This window comes from Cupressus sempervirens, chromosome 7 (assembly GCF_028749045.1).
Source record: "Cupressus sempervirens isolate cs-2001-9-10 chromosome 7, ASM2874904v1, whole genome shotgun sequence".
Lineage (NCBI taxonomy): Eukaryota > Viridiplantae > Streptophyta > Pinopsida > Cupressales > Cupressaceae > Cupressus > Cupressus sempervirens.
In genome coordinates, this window is record NC_143124.1 from 194,343,029 (window position 1) to 194,357,759 (window position 14,731).

Here is a 14,731-nt window from a genome sequence, read left to right on the forward strand (position 1 = left end):
CACCAACCACCAATTACTTGGCCTCTTTTGCCATGCAGACACCTTCCTAGATGGGGGTACATACCACATATATTGGTCAAACTCCTCAAATCCAAAGTCAAGTTCCACAAGCTCCTCGATCCTTTCCCCAAGCTTCACAACCATCTTATACCTTACCTCCACAAAGAAATCCATTTATCCCACAGCCAGCCTACATCCCTCAATCCCTATCCCAAATCTAGTATCAGCAGCAAACCTCACAACACATGCAGCAATATGTGCCTCCTCCACCTCAGCAACCCATCATCCACCATTCAGTTGCCCAAGCCATGTACAATCCCTACCAGCCCATGCCTCAAAGCCATCCATATTCCATTGCCCCATCTAGCACATACCTACCTCAAGGCACTTCTACATTGGGGGCACCCTAGCCATCACCCATTAATTCAGAATGGGAAACCATAAAAATAGCTTTGAAGAACATCCAAGAAGGAAATGATCCAAAAACCTTCAAATTTGAGAATGTGTGTCCTTACCCATTTGACAGAGCCATTCCTATGACTCCCCAAGCATTTTGAGACACCCAAGTTTGACAAATTCAGAGGAAAAGGAGACCCTGTCACACATATCAAATAATTTTACATGCACTACGAAGAAGTGGCATATGATGACATCTTTCTCTTACATCTCTTTCCTAAAAGCTTGGCTAGACCAGCTCTTGAATGATTTTATAGAATTCCCTATGGCACAATTAAAAATTTTACTGAATTATCTGAGGCATTTGTAGCCCAATTTGCCCATCTTGTTGAAACATAACTATCAGTAGTTGATCTTGTCCACACTAAGAAAAAAGGTGGAGAAAGCCTTCGCAAATATCTGTAAAGATGGCAAACCCTTACCACCCGCATATCTTGTACCTTGCCAGAGCGCCATTTGGTGAAAATGTTTATTGATAATGCCCATCCTAGCTTGGCTCACCACATGACCATCAACTATTTGCAGACCTACAAAGATATCAAAGAGAAAGGAATGATCCTTGAGCAAGGACTCATTAAAGATGGTGTGGTCAAGATTTACAAGGAGGCCAACCAAAATCAAACACATTCCAATGACAAGTCTAGGTATTGGAACAAAAACAAGCATGTTGCAATAGATGGTGTCATTGACACCAGACATGTGAATATTGTTGGTCCTTCTCAAAACCAGTCCAACCCACCATATCAACCAAACAATCAACAAGCTATCAACTACCAATAGCAGAATAACCAAAGTATCAAAATCACAATCCAAGGCCTAACTTCCGAGGGTCTAGCAATCAAGCTAATGCCATCAATGTAGCTACAGGGCAAAAGCCCAGATTCCAACCTGCACCTAGAAACTATACACCCCTTGGTGAGCCATTGGATGTCATTTTTGAGAAATTAGTCAAGGAAAACCTCATCAAATTTCCTCCTACCTAGCAAATTGACCCAAGCCAATCCAAAGCTACACGGTACAAAGACAATGAGTACTGAAAATTTCATAGGGTAAAAGGTCACACCACCCTCAAATGCATGAAACCTCATTGATCGGAAGGAAATCACTGTTGGTGCCCAAACCTCTCCCAATGTAGGCTTATAGATCTATCAAAATTCTTTTCCTCCTCACAACAATCAAAATCCTAGAAAAGCACCTATCCAAAACAACAACAACAACACCAACAACTGCCATCCAAACCAACAGCATGGGAAGAACAATGACCACACTTCATCCTACATAGACTATGGTAGCCTCATCGGTTGTATATCTAAAAAGGAGCTTTCTGTCAATGTTATCAATATCTAAGGCCCAAACAATGAGTGTGCAGTCACCACTTGAAGAGAAAGATTTAACATTGTAGGCCCACCAGTTTCACCAAAACCATCAGCTGCATCAAAAAGCCAATACAATATCTTGGAACACCTTGGGAACATGCCAGCCCAAATCTCCATTTTAGACCTTCTCTACACCAGTCCTGTGTGCAAAAACATCCTTGATAGTGCTCTCATAGAATCTCATATCCCTTCAGATATCAACGCTACTAATTTTCATAATCTTGTTGGACACCTATCCTCCTCATGTGCCCTATCATTCAAACCCACCAACATACCTGTGGTCAAGCCAGATCACACCCTTCCACTTCGCATAGCCATCATGGTATCCAATTTTTTTGTAAAAAGAGTAATGATAGATAATGGATTAGCCTTGAATATTTGCACACTAAAATTTATAAAACAAGTTGGGTATACTGAGGTAGATATCATTAGTGAAGTTATCACCATCAAAGCTTATGACAACTTGGAAAGAACCACAGAAGGGACTATTTTGTTGCCAATCAAGGTTGGGCCAGTCATTCAAGAAACACTTTTCCATGTTATTGATCTAAACCTACCATTCAACATCTTCCTCAGTCGCCCATGGATTCATGCCATGAAAGTCATTCCATCCACTTACCATCAGTGCGTCAAATTTTTGCATCAACGTACTAAGGTAACCATCCATGTCGATCCAGAACCCTTTGCTGACTGCAATGTGGTTGAAGCCTCATATACAAACCATTTCCCTGGAATTGATATTAGCACAGCCATCGCCAGCTCATCCCACACTTGTAATGACCCAGAAACCACCTCACCTCCACCTTGTCTACCATGAAGATCAATAACAAAGGCTGTGGAGAGTATAGTCTTTCAGATGCATTTTTTGTCAGGGCATTCCCACTTGATCCACACACCCATGGATGACTGACATATCACAAAGCTAAGGAGATTCCAATCTCCTTGATACAAACAATATGGCCCAACAACCTTTGTATCTTTGAAAATCCCTCTTCATGAGGAGCTCACTCCAGACATCAGCAATTGGTTACATAAGGATGCACCTCCAAGAAATCAAGCACGCCTTGATCACTTCAACCAAAAGTATCCTCAAGAACATAAGCTCATCACTAATAAATGGAACTATCAAGGTGGTGGTCTAGGACTAGAAGAAAGAGGCATGCAGTACCCCATCGATGCACACAAGTGGGAATTGAAGTCAGGTCTTGGCTTTGGCATACCCACAACTAGGGGCACCAATAGAGATGGTCATGCTTTTTCAAACATTCACCGCAACCTTTTCGAAATTGAAGACATTCTTGAGGAAGTTGAAAAGAGAGTCTATGACGATATCCCAGACCAAATCTCCTTGGGAGACTCTGTTCTCAAAGAACTATCCATCCATTTCATTGACCTACCACTCACCCATCCACAACTCATAGATTGGGACCAATCAAGCATCATACACATTGATGAGTTCACATCAGAGGAAGTGCTTCTAAGATTCATGGGAGCCGAAACTCCTCACAAGAAAACAAAGCTAGATTCTGCCTATATCTATAAGCTAGATCCCAAGGGGTATTTTGGAGAAAATCTCCAACCTACTTTCGATACACCCAAAACTGAAACTAAGGTGAATTCAAGACAGCTAAGGCAGCAAAGAAAACCCCTCAGCAAGAAAATCTAGAGCCACAAGTAGAACATAAGGATTTAGGGGTAAAAGCACAGATCTGTGTCACTGTTTGTGATATCAAAACCTGTTTTGGTCAAATTTTATTTCTCTATCAAAACTCAATTTTATTCAAAAACTAAAATAACCCTTTTATAGATCTTAGATTTGATTTTTTCTCAAGAAAGTGTAGATTTGATTGGGAAGTTTTGATGGGAGGAAAAAACTATTGGCTTCTGAGAAGGTCGAGCTTGAGTATTTATAACAAAGAAAATATAGATCAAAAATAGTTTTTTTTTTTTTTTTGCACTAGATATACATGTCATCTATAAGATATTTTCAAATCAAAACAAAAAAAAGATGATTTGCATTTTATTTTTTGACGGGAACTACACCCTATATTTTTTATAGTTAAAAAAGGGACTTCAAAATAAAAGAAATGAATAAATTCTTACTCAAATTTTTTTTTTAAAATGATAGGCATAAATTTCATCCAATTCTACACATTTCATTAGTTTACATCATTTTCAAATTCTAAACACAAATACCATTTTTTTTGTCATTAATGTTGAACTGTCCCATTTTGATATCACATTTCTTCATAAAAGGTGACACAGGTTTGTGCTTTTACCCTTAGCATTGCCTCCTCAAGATAATTGACCATAGCTATCTTCTATTCTAATTGAGGATACTAGAGAAGTCAACATCGATTCTTCAAAGATCGCCAGACTTGTTCACATTGCTACATCCCTATCACAAGACCAAGCTAACATCCTCTTTGAGGTCTTAAGAGAGAACATTGGCTGATTTTCATGGTCATATCAGGACATGTCGGGGCTAGATCCAAAGCTTGTAGTTCATCATCTTGCAGTCGATCCAAAGATCAAGCACTTCAGACAAAAGCTTAGAAAAATGCACCCTAAGGTGGCATTATTGGTCAAAGCTGAATTAGAAAGAATGTTAGCAGCTAAGGTTATCCGACCTATTGACTACTCAAAGTGGATTTCCAACATGGTCCCTGTCACTAAACCTTCCGATGACATCAAAATTTGCACTGATTTCAGAGATCTTAACAAAGCTTGTCCAAAAGATGATTTTCCCTTGCCCAACATAGATATGATTGTAGATCTTATAGCTGGACATGAAATTTTGTCCCTCATGGATGGATTTTTTGGGTATAATCAAATCAAGATTGCAAAAGAGGATTAGCATAAGACAACATTCACTACCCCTTGGGGAACCTTTTTCTACAACATGATGCCTTTTGGCCTAAAGAATGCAGGGGCTACCTATCAAAGAGCTATGACATCCATTTTCCATGATCTTATCCATAGCATTTTGGAGAATTATGTGGATGATATCTTGGTCAAATCTCATACCTTCATGGATCATCTTTCTGACTTGGAGAAAGTCTTTGATAGGTTAGCAAAATATCATCTCATGCTAAATCCCAAGAAGTGTGTCTTTAGGGTCACATCTAGAAAGCTTCTAGGCTTTATAGTTTCTAAACGAGGTATAGAGATCGACCCCAAGAAGGTCAAGGCTATCTTAGACATGCCTCCTCCCGAGACACTGTGATAGCTTTGCTCTCTTTAGGGAAAGCTTCAATCAATCTGGCACTTCATCTCCCAGCTTGCAGATAAGTGTACACCATTTGCGCATTTACTGAAGACAGATGAGAACTTCAAGTGGGATCCTTTATGTTAGCACAGCTTCGATCAACTCAAGCAGTATCTCACCAATCCCCCTATCTTGGTTCCACCAGTTCCTGATCATCCCTTGATCTTGTACATATCAGCAATGCCTGTTGCTCTAGGGGCACTTCTAGCACAGCTCGATGACTACGGTAGAGAAAGATCCATCTACTACATCAGTATAACCCTAGTTGGTTATGAACTCAATTATACTCCTATGGAAAAAGCTTGTTTGGCAGTTGTTTTCTCAACTCAAAAGCTTCACCACTACATGCTAAGTCATACCATCCAACTAGTCTCCAAGATTGACCCTCTCAAGTATATGCTCTCCAAAATAGCACTTATAGGCCGTTTGGCCAAATGGGTTATGCTCCTTAGCGAATTTGACATCCAATATGTGGACAGAAAGGCAATCAAAGGGCAACCTATAGCAGATCACCTAGTTGATGTGCCTCTAGTAGATACATATCCTTTGATCACAGAATTTCTAGATGAGCATATCTATCTAATTGAAGAATAGCCCGCATGGAAACTTTATTTTGATGGCTCACACACATCTCATGGATCAGGGGCAGGAATATTGTTGGTCACACCTCAAGGAGATTACATTTCAAAAGCATTCAAGCTACAATTCCCTAGCACTAACAATATAGCTGAATATGAGGCTCTCATAGCAAGATTAAAGATAGCTGCAGAATGGAACATCACTAAGTTACAAATCTTTGGCAATTCTCATCTCATCATCAAGCAAGCCTTAAATGAATACCAAACCAAAGATGAAAAGCTATTACCTTACAAAGAGCTAGTTGATTAGCTAACCGAACATTTTACAATGCTTTAGTTTACACAAGTGCCTTGAATATAGAACAAAGCAACAGAAGTTATGGCTACTATTAGCTTGCTCTTGGAAATTCCCCAAGTAGCTACATAGTATGAGTTTTTAGTTGAGAAGCTCCTCACACCTGCCTATGTGAATGATGAGTCAAACCATGTTTGTATCTTGGTTGGTCCCCAATCCCCTTGGTACCATGAGATTCACGCTTACCTTAACAATGGTATCATATCCCCTCACCTCACATGTACCCAATGCGAAAACCTCATCCAAAAATCATCCTACTATGTTATCATAGCCAATACCCTATATTGTTGGGGTTATCACGATACTCTCTCTTGATGTCTAGATGAAAAGGAGGCCGCGATGGCATTAAAAGAAGTACACTCTAAACTTTTCATTTCCCACATGAGTGGTATTGTCCAAGCATGAAAAATCCTTAGAGTAGGCTGCTATTGGCCTACCATTGAAGAAGACTCCTGTGACTTTGTCAGAAAGTGTCTCCCATGTCAGCAGCATGCAAATCTTGTGCATGCTCCAGCACAAGATCTACAACCTATTGCACCACCTTGGCCTATCACTTGTTGGGGCCTTGATCTAGTTGGAACTATCACACCTCTCTCATCTGATCATAATAACAGCTACAAACTATTTCACTAAGTGGGTGGAAGCAGTCCCCCTAGTCTCAGCTACAAGAGTTCAAGTCTCCAAGTTCATCTTGTACCACATTGTTTGCCGCTTCAACATCCCATCCACCATCTTCACTGACCATAGAGGTAACTTTGAAAATCTCAACATGGAAGAATTATGCACTTCCCTCCACATCCATCACTGCTTTTCTAGCCCATATTTCTCACAAGGTAATGGCCAGGCAGAGGCAACTAACAAAACCCTCCTCAAAATCCTAAAGAAAGTTGTCAATGATTCTGGCCACGATTGGCACCTACAAATAAATCAAGCACTATGGGCCTATTGAACCTCCTTCTATACATCCATAGGAACAACTTCATACTCCCTCATCTATGGTGCCGAAGTGATACTACCCATAGAGGTTGAACTTCCCTCCTTGTGCATATCTTTGCAAGGGAAAATATCAGATGAAGAATACAGAGTAGCTCGGCTCACCTAGCTAGATCTCTTAGATGAGAAGTGACAACAAGCCTATGATCATCTCACAGTCTATCAAACTCATCTCAAAAGGAATTTCAACAAGAAAGTGCTTCCACGACACTTTCAACCAGGTGACATGGTCCTCAAAGAAAATATGAAAGTTCAATCTAATCGAGAAAAGAAAGGCAAGTTTGAAACTACATGGCTTGGTCCTTATGTTGTCATTGCATCCTTTGGCTCTAGAGCCTATCATTTATCTACACCAGAAGGAGAACTCTTGAATGATCCTACTAACATCATTCATCTCAAGAAGTTATATGCTTGAAGATCCTTGGTATACCCAGCTTTTTGAAAAAAAATATATATATAGTAAAGAGAAATAAGCGTCCAATGGTGAAAAATTGGCAATTCAAGTGCCTTGGATAGGTACCTTGGTGAAAACCTGGTAATTCAGGCACCTTGTGTACTAAGACTAATCTATTATCTATCACTATCTTATCCCTCATCCATTCACCCACCATCCCATAACAGACCTGCTTGCTCCCTTGGTGTTCCAACCAAATATCCAAAATTTGATAAAGCTTGTAAATACCTCCTTGTGTAGCTTGTAAATCTTGTATCTTAGTTTGTAAATATTGTACCAAAGCTTGTATTATACCTTGTAAATCTTGTACATAGCTTGTATATCCAAATCTTTTCCAAAGCTTGTACCATATTCTAGCTTGTATTATATGCCACAGCTTGTATCCTAGTTTGTATCCTATCACATACACACAAAGAACCCCATTTTCACTTAAGATTTTTGCAAACCATCTACCTATCTACCTATCAACTATTACAGACATCCCATCCTTCACAAACTTTTCCATCTCACAAAAACCAAAACATGAACAACTTTGTACATTTGTAACATATCTTGGTCTGTCAGCTTGTACATCCTCTTTAGCTTAGTACCATTGTATCTATCTAGCTTTCGTGCCAGTTCCTCCTTGATCAGCATCTTGCACACATTGCACAAATCTTGGTTAGCTATTCCAATGCATCCTTTAGCTAGATCTCCTATCACCAAAGTGTTATCCTTCTTAGTTCAGCTTGCCAGATGCATCACTCATCCAAATCCACCAGCTTAGGTGCTCTCTGATAGATCCTTGCAGGATATAGCTTTCTTCATGTCTGATCTTGGTCCATTAGTACCTCATCCTACCCATCTTATTGGTAAACAATTCTCTTTTGGATTTTTTCTTCCTTTTGATTTGGAATCTTCTCTTTTGGGTCTTGAAGTATCTTTTCAAGAAATATTTTTGTTCCCTCCTCAAGGTTGCCATGATCTTCCATATCATGGTATGCTGCGAATGGAGCAATCTGAGCGTATGGTTTTGATCAAGTCTTTTGTTTATTTCTTTTTTTCTTTTGGGTTACCCAGTATCAATTCCACACTATTTCCTTCGGGTTTCATGTGTGATGCTAGGGCAATCCTTGTGTGTTTGTTTCGAGTCAATTTGTCAGTCCTCTAGATAGTTGGACAAAAGGCCTTGATGTTCTTGGTAACCTTGGTAATTAACCAACAATCCTATGGCAAATCTAGTGCTCAACTACATGGCGGTACTTCTCTTTGAAGTATCCCCCTGCTCCAAATGCTTCAATGGATTCCCTTCTTCTCCATTATCCCCCATCCATATCCAGCACCTATCCCAGCTAATGCATTAGTATCTCTTTGAATCAATCACCACTCTTAGCTTTAGGGATCCACAATGCTAATCTTAGGGATCCACCAATCCAATCAGTACACCAAGCCTCATCTTTCAAGATCCACAATCCTAGTTCTAGGGATCTTCGAAACCCATCTTCCACAAATTTGACTCTTTGAAATCCTATTGCATCAGCTTTATAATCCTCTCATCCATCTCCCTGTCTTGGATTTCTTTTTATAGTGCTCCACTCCTTCATCCTCCATTTCCCCTGAAGTCTTAAGCTTGCTTCCTCTTGTGCCTCTTATTCTCCCTTTATCATTCTCGCATAGTGAGAGTTTGAGCTAATTCAGTCCCTTCTCTTTCCCAATCTGAGTCTCCTTGCTCATCTCAAATTCTTGTACTTTTCAAGAAGCCGTCGAGCCTCGCTTTCTCTTCCCGCCGCCTTCTTGAGGGGGTATCTCTAAGTCTAGTCTCTCCTCTTCTTATCCAAGACTAGGGCAACCTTGTTGCTAAAAAATCTTCCTTGTGTCGTCTCCATTCAAACTTCTTTGAAATAGTGTTGTCTCAACACTATGTCAAAGACAGGCAAAATGTAGACACCTAAATCTAATTACACTGCTTTGGTAATCTTATTTAGCTATCTCTAAAGGCATCATTAATTAAATTCCTATTTAATTAATCCCTTTGCCATCCCTTATCTAATTAATTTAATTAATCATCTATAGTTCTAATTGATAAATCAAATAACCTATCATTTATCAATTAATCCTATTCTCCTATCTAATTCCAAAACCCTCATTTATTAAATAAATCTATTTGATAAATAAAGCCCTCAAATCTAATAACCCCTAAACTATCCTAAATCCTCTATTTAGCCTAATCCACCCCATCCACCCATACTAACCAAGCTTAGCTACTAACTCATCCACCCTCATGAATGCCATCCACTTGCATATCTCTAACATCCTTAATCTAATCCTAAAACCAAGCCTAATCCCTCCCCTAACCTTGTCACATTCCCTAAGTGAGCTTAAGACTTTCCTAAGAAAAGAAAAGTCAACAATCTCAACTCCCTCCAAAATATCCCAACCACCAAGTCTTTATTGCTCTTGCAAAGCCATAAATACTCTTACAAGCCCATTCATTGCTCTTACAAGCCATTTATGAGGGTCTTTAAGGCCTTGAGCCTCCTTTGTTGAATCATTCGTGCCCTTTCCTCCATCCACTCACCCTGTGACATGTGTCACTCCCTAGTTGGTGCTAAACAAGCACAATCCATGTGCTCCCCTTTGAGTGCATCCTAGCCCTCCTTAAGCTTTCATCTCTCCTTGCATCTTGACCCTCCATCCCTCAAGCCCTTGGCCTATAAATTGGATCCCCTCCCAAGCCATTTCATCACAACCTTTGAGCTAAAGTTATAATGCCATTTTAAGACCAAGTTTTACAATAAAGCCATCATCCACACCCAAATCCAAATCCTCCATTGAAGCTATTTTGAGCATTTGAGCATACATACCAAACCTATCAAATAAACTCATCCCTAAAACAAGAGAACAATCTCATTGAGAGTCCCTTAATGGCTCACATTCTCATTTGAGTTGTTTCCTCTTTTTTTCACTTTATGTTATGTTTAACAAGTTTGTAAATTCTTTTGATTTCTTAGTTTAGTATTCTTTGCATGCTTATTTCTCATATACACTGACTAGTATTGTTAGGAACATCCTTTACAATTACTATCTCTGTAGGTGTGGGTATTACATGTGCAGGACTAGGTGGTTACATTTGTGTGTCTTGCACACTTTGTTTCTATTGCTGCTTCTCAGTTGTTGCCATATCACCCTTTTGAGTTTCCTTCTCAACTATAACTTCTTCCTTTTCTTTTTCTCCTTCTTTTTCCTTGTCATTTTATTCTTCATTATCTTTATCATTTCTTCCCTCAAAGGGATCTTATTGTCCTTCCTTAACTATTTGAAGGCCATATATTACTTACCATGTGAGAGTGGACTTCTTCACAACATCTTCAATTTTATTCTACAAAATGTTGAAGGCTCTGTATTTGGGTGCAAATTTTCTCCCATGTTTCTTACTTTCCTTGCTTATTTGACCTTTTGTGAGTTCAGGCATCACACAAGCGAATTTTGACTCCCTTATTTCTTTCTCCATATTTAGGCAATAATACCATTTATTCTCTACAATTGAATATAGCTCCTTAGGCATAGTATTATCTAGTTCAAGTGGTGTATTCTTGAAATTGCCCATCAGAGTGTAAATTGATTCTTCCACCATGTTTTTCTCTTCTCTTGTCAGCTTATTAAAATCAATGTCATTAAGTCTAGAGAAGTCTGCATTATCTCTTATATTGTCACAAATATTTTCCAAATTTGATTTTGTGGTGTGACTTACCACTCTAAACTGACTGGTATCCTCTAATTCAGTCCTCTCCTCATCTAATTCTGTAGCTTTCTTCTTTTCTTGTTCTTTGGATACCTTTGTTGTAGCTCTTGTATTTTCCCTTGCGGTAGATTTTTCTAGGCTTGGCTTGGTTGTTTTATTTCCTTTAGGTTGTGTTTCAGGCTACTTTTGTGCTTTCCTCTTCTTGGGCTCTGCCTTAGGTGCTTCCTCTTTTTCCTCGACAACTTCTTGATCCTTGACATCTTCACCCATGCCTTGAGTTGATGCTAGAGGTCCTTGCCCTTGTTCCTCTTCATCTTCTTCTTCCTCTACCTCTATTGTACCCTCTTGAGATTTTCCTTAAGCTTCTTCACTAGTTTATCCTTTTTCTTAAGGGTAGATGTAGTCTTTAACTCCATATCTACTTTGGATCTCACTACATCATATGTGCCAAAATTTTGGGCACTCTTATCTACTTCCTCAACTAAAAATGTTGTAATTATTGTAGATGCTTCATAAATATTTATTTCATACCCAAGTGGTCTAAGCCATCTTACCCTTGGTATGGCTACTTGCTTTCAAGTGTAATGAATATCAACAAGAAAAAATATCTCATTTATTTGCTTCTCCACAAGTAAGACTAGAATCCTAAGTCTTTGTTTCATTGATTTCTTAAAATATTCAAAGTACCTGATAATGAGTGTCTCAAAATTGGCTCCCATTTGTTCAATGTATTCATTCACCTGGGCTACTATGGACTTATTTTTTTTCCAACTAACTTTTCCAAAAGAAGGGATTTCAGTCTGTGCATAGAAGAATATACATATCAAAATTGCTCCAAATTTTCATTGGGTTCCCTTTGTTCTCCTTATAGCTCTCAATTTTTCATTGATCTGTTCTGGTTGCAATTCTACTAGATCATAGGTATGATCCTTTTTAACAAGTCTATAACCAACATCCACTACAATACAGGGAACACTGTTGAGTCTGCTAGATTGGTAGAATTTATGTGAAATAACTCTGATAGAAAAATCAACAAGAGGATCCTTAATAGTATTAATGATCATGCCTCTCTTGTTCCACTTGGCTCCATTATTCTTCTCAATATCTTCTTTGGAGTCACTCCTTAGGGTTTTAGGGTGATCTAGGGTTGGACAATCTATTACCCTATGAATAGTCCTTTTTGATATTTTAATTGGCCAATATTCTAACCAAAAGCTAACATCATGTATCCTACTCAACACAATTCTGATCCATTCGATCTTTAAAAAGTAGGGAACTCTAGGGTATGGGTTAAGCCCTTCTTCTCAATGATTTGAAATTCTTCCTTTAAGACTCCATTTTCATACAGTCTATCATATGCCTCCCTAATTTCCATGTCTCATATAGCACCAAATTTTTAGTTATAGTATCTTCTAATATCTTGAACCATTACTACCTTAGGAGGAATTATATATAGGACTCCAGCTAGGTCATTCTTGTATTCAACTTCAGGGATAGGTCAAAAATTGGGTTGCTTAACTTTATTTGACACTAAATAAATTTCAAATGACTCTTTTTCCTAAGGTTTTCTAGAACTGGAGGCCATTTCTTCAAACTAGGGTTTAAACATGAAGAAATTTTAAAACTACATAGCTCGTCACAAGTATAAATACCTTGAATCAAAGAAATTGTGCTAAATTCGTCAAATGCTTGATTCTTTGCTTGGAAATCATTATGTACTCTTCTTGTCTTTTTTTCTTTGCTTACGATGGTGAAAAATAATTCAAAATGCGATCATATATGCTTGTTTCATAACATTTAATGCTTATTGCATTTTAGCTATCCACTCGATTCCTTAGCATTTTTTATTTACTCTACTTCCATTGTCTTTATAATGCTCAACATATACTAGAGTTTCCCTTACTCAACTTCAATACAAATTCCCTTCGGTCAACATCTACTGATAACTCAGTTGCAACTAATCACTTGACTTCTACTAACTTTGGTAGATAGCTCAGCATGCAGGGTCTTCACTTGACATCTGAAGGAAACTTTCCTTGCTTGGAAATTCTTCTAAGAATTTAGAGTTTTAACTTTGCATCTTATTTCATGCTAATAGTACTTGCTTTTCTTGGAAATGATGTATGATAAAGCTTTGTATATCAGTTCCACATACCTTCTTTTATTTAGTTGGATGAGCTGTGGTTGACCACTTGACCTTTTGGGTGAAGTGATCATTCCATTGGATGTTCTACCTTCATCTTTCTTCTTGCATGTTTTATTCATTCCTCCTCTGATGTGTTCAACATCAACTTTTCCTTTTTCTTTGTTGAACTCTAAGCTAGGTGTCTTTGACCTTGTTGGACATTCCTTGCTGATCTGACTAGTCTTCAAACAACTAAAGCATGTATTTTGGCTCAACCATCTATCGTAGCTTCCTTTAAAATGTGTTCTTATGCAATTTTTAGGGATGTGTGCATACTCTGAACAGTAGTGACAACTATGTCTAGTGTTGTAGTCCCAATTGTAATGATTTCCATGATTATTTGACCTTGCTGGTTGGTTAGGTGTCCACATAGACTTTGATCTGCACTCAAAAGCTCTATGTCCATACTTCTTGCAATTTTAATAGTGACCTTCAAATCTTGGTGTCCTGATGGTTCTAGTCCTATAGTCATTTGACTAATGACCTTGCTTATTGCACTTGTGACATTGACCCATATTTTTAGGTTTGTCATGTTTGTTGATGTTCTTGCTCCGACACACATTAGAGGTATGTCCCTTTTTACCATTGAAATGAAAAGTAGGTTTAGTGTTCTTACCTTTGTCACTTCTTTCTTCAGTTGTCTTGGATGACTCTCCTTTTTCAATGCTAGTGTAACCTAGTTTTGTAGTGTCATTGTTGGATCTTGTGATTTCAGTAGCTATTCAAAATACTTGATGGGTTCATTAGGTTTGTTGAATCTCTTTGCAATTTCTTTCTCTCTTTTCAAGTCATTTTGCAATTGCTCATTTTTCATTTTCAATGTGGAGATCTCAATGTCCTTCATGTTCAACTCATGATGTGCATTCATATATCTGGCCTAAGGTGTCTAGTTGCATATTGGAAATTCTTGCAAGCTCAATTGACTTTTCCTCCAATATATTAGCATGGTTTTTCTTTTCATGTTCTATCATAGCCTTATTCTCAATGGCTCTTTTCTTCTATTCAGTCACTTCACAAAGCATCATGGCTTGAGATTCTTGTTCAATCTTTAGAGTTCTGATATCTTTTGCTTGAGCTCTATTCTTCTCCATTAGGTATGCCATTGCTACATCAAAATCTTTGGTATCTCCTTTTACTAGGTATCATTCTCAACTATAGCAATCTCTCTTCTTCTCTTTAAGGATTTCCTCAATTCTTCACTAGCTTCTTTCGGAGAATCTAGAATGAGTTGTATCTCAATTTCCTGGTTCTCTATGATCTTCCCAAGTTTGTAGACTTCCATTTCTAGATATTTTCTTCAAGCTATAAGGCTTCTCCTTAGAAGAAATCAGCTTTGATACCAATT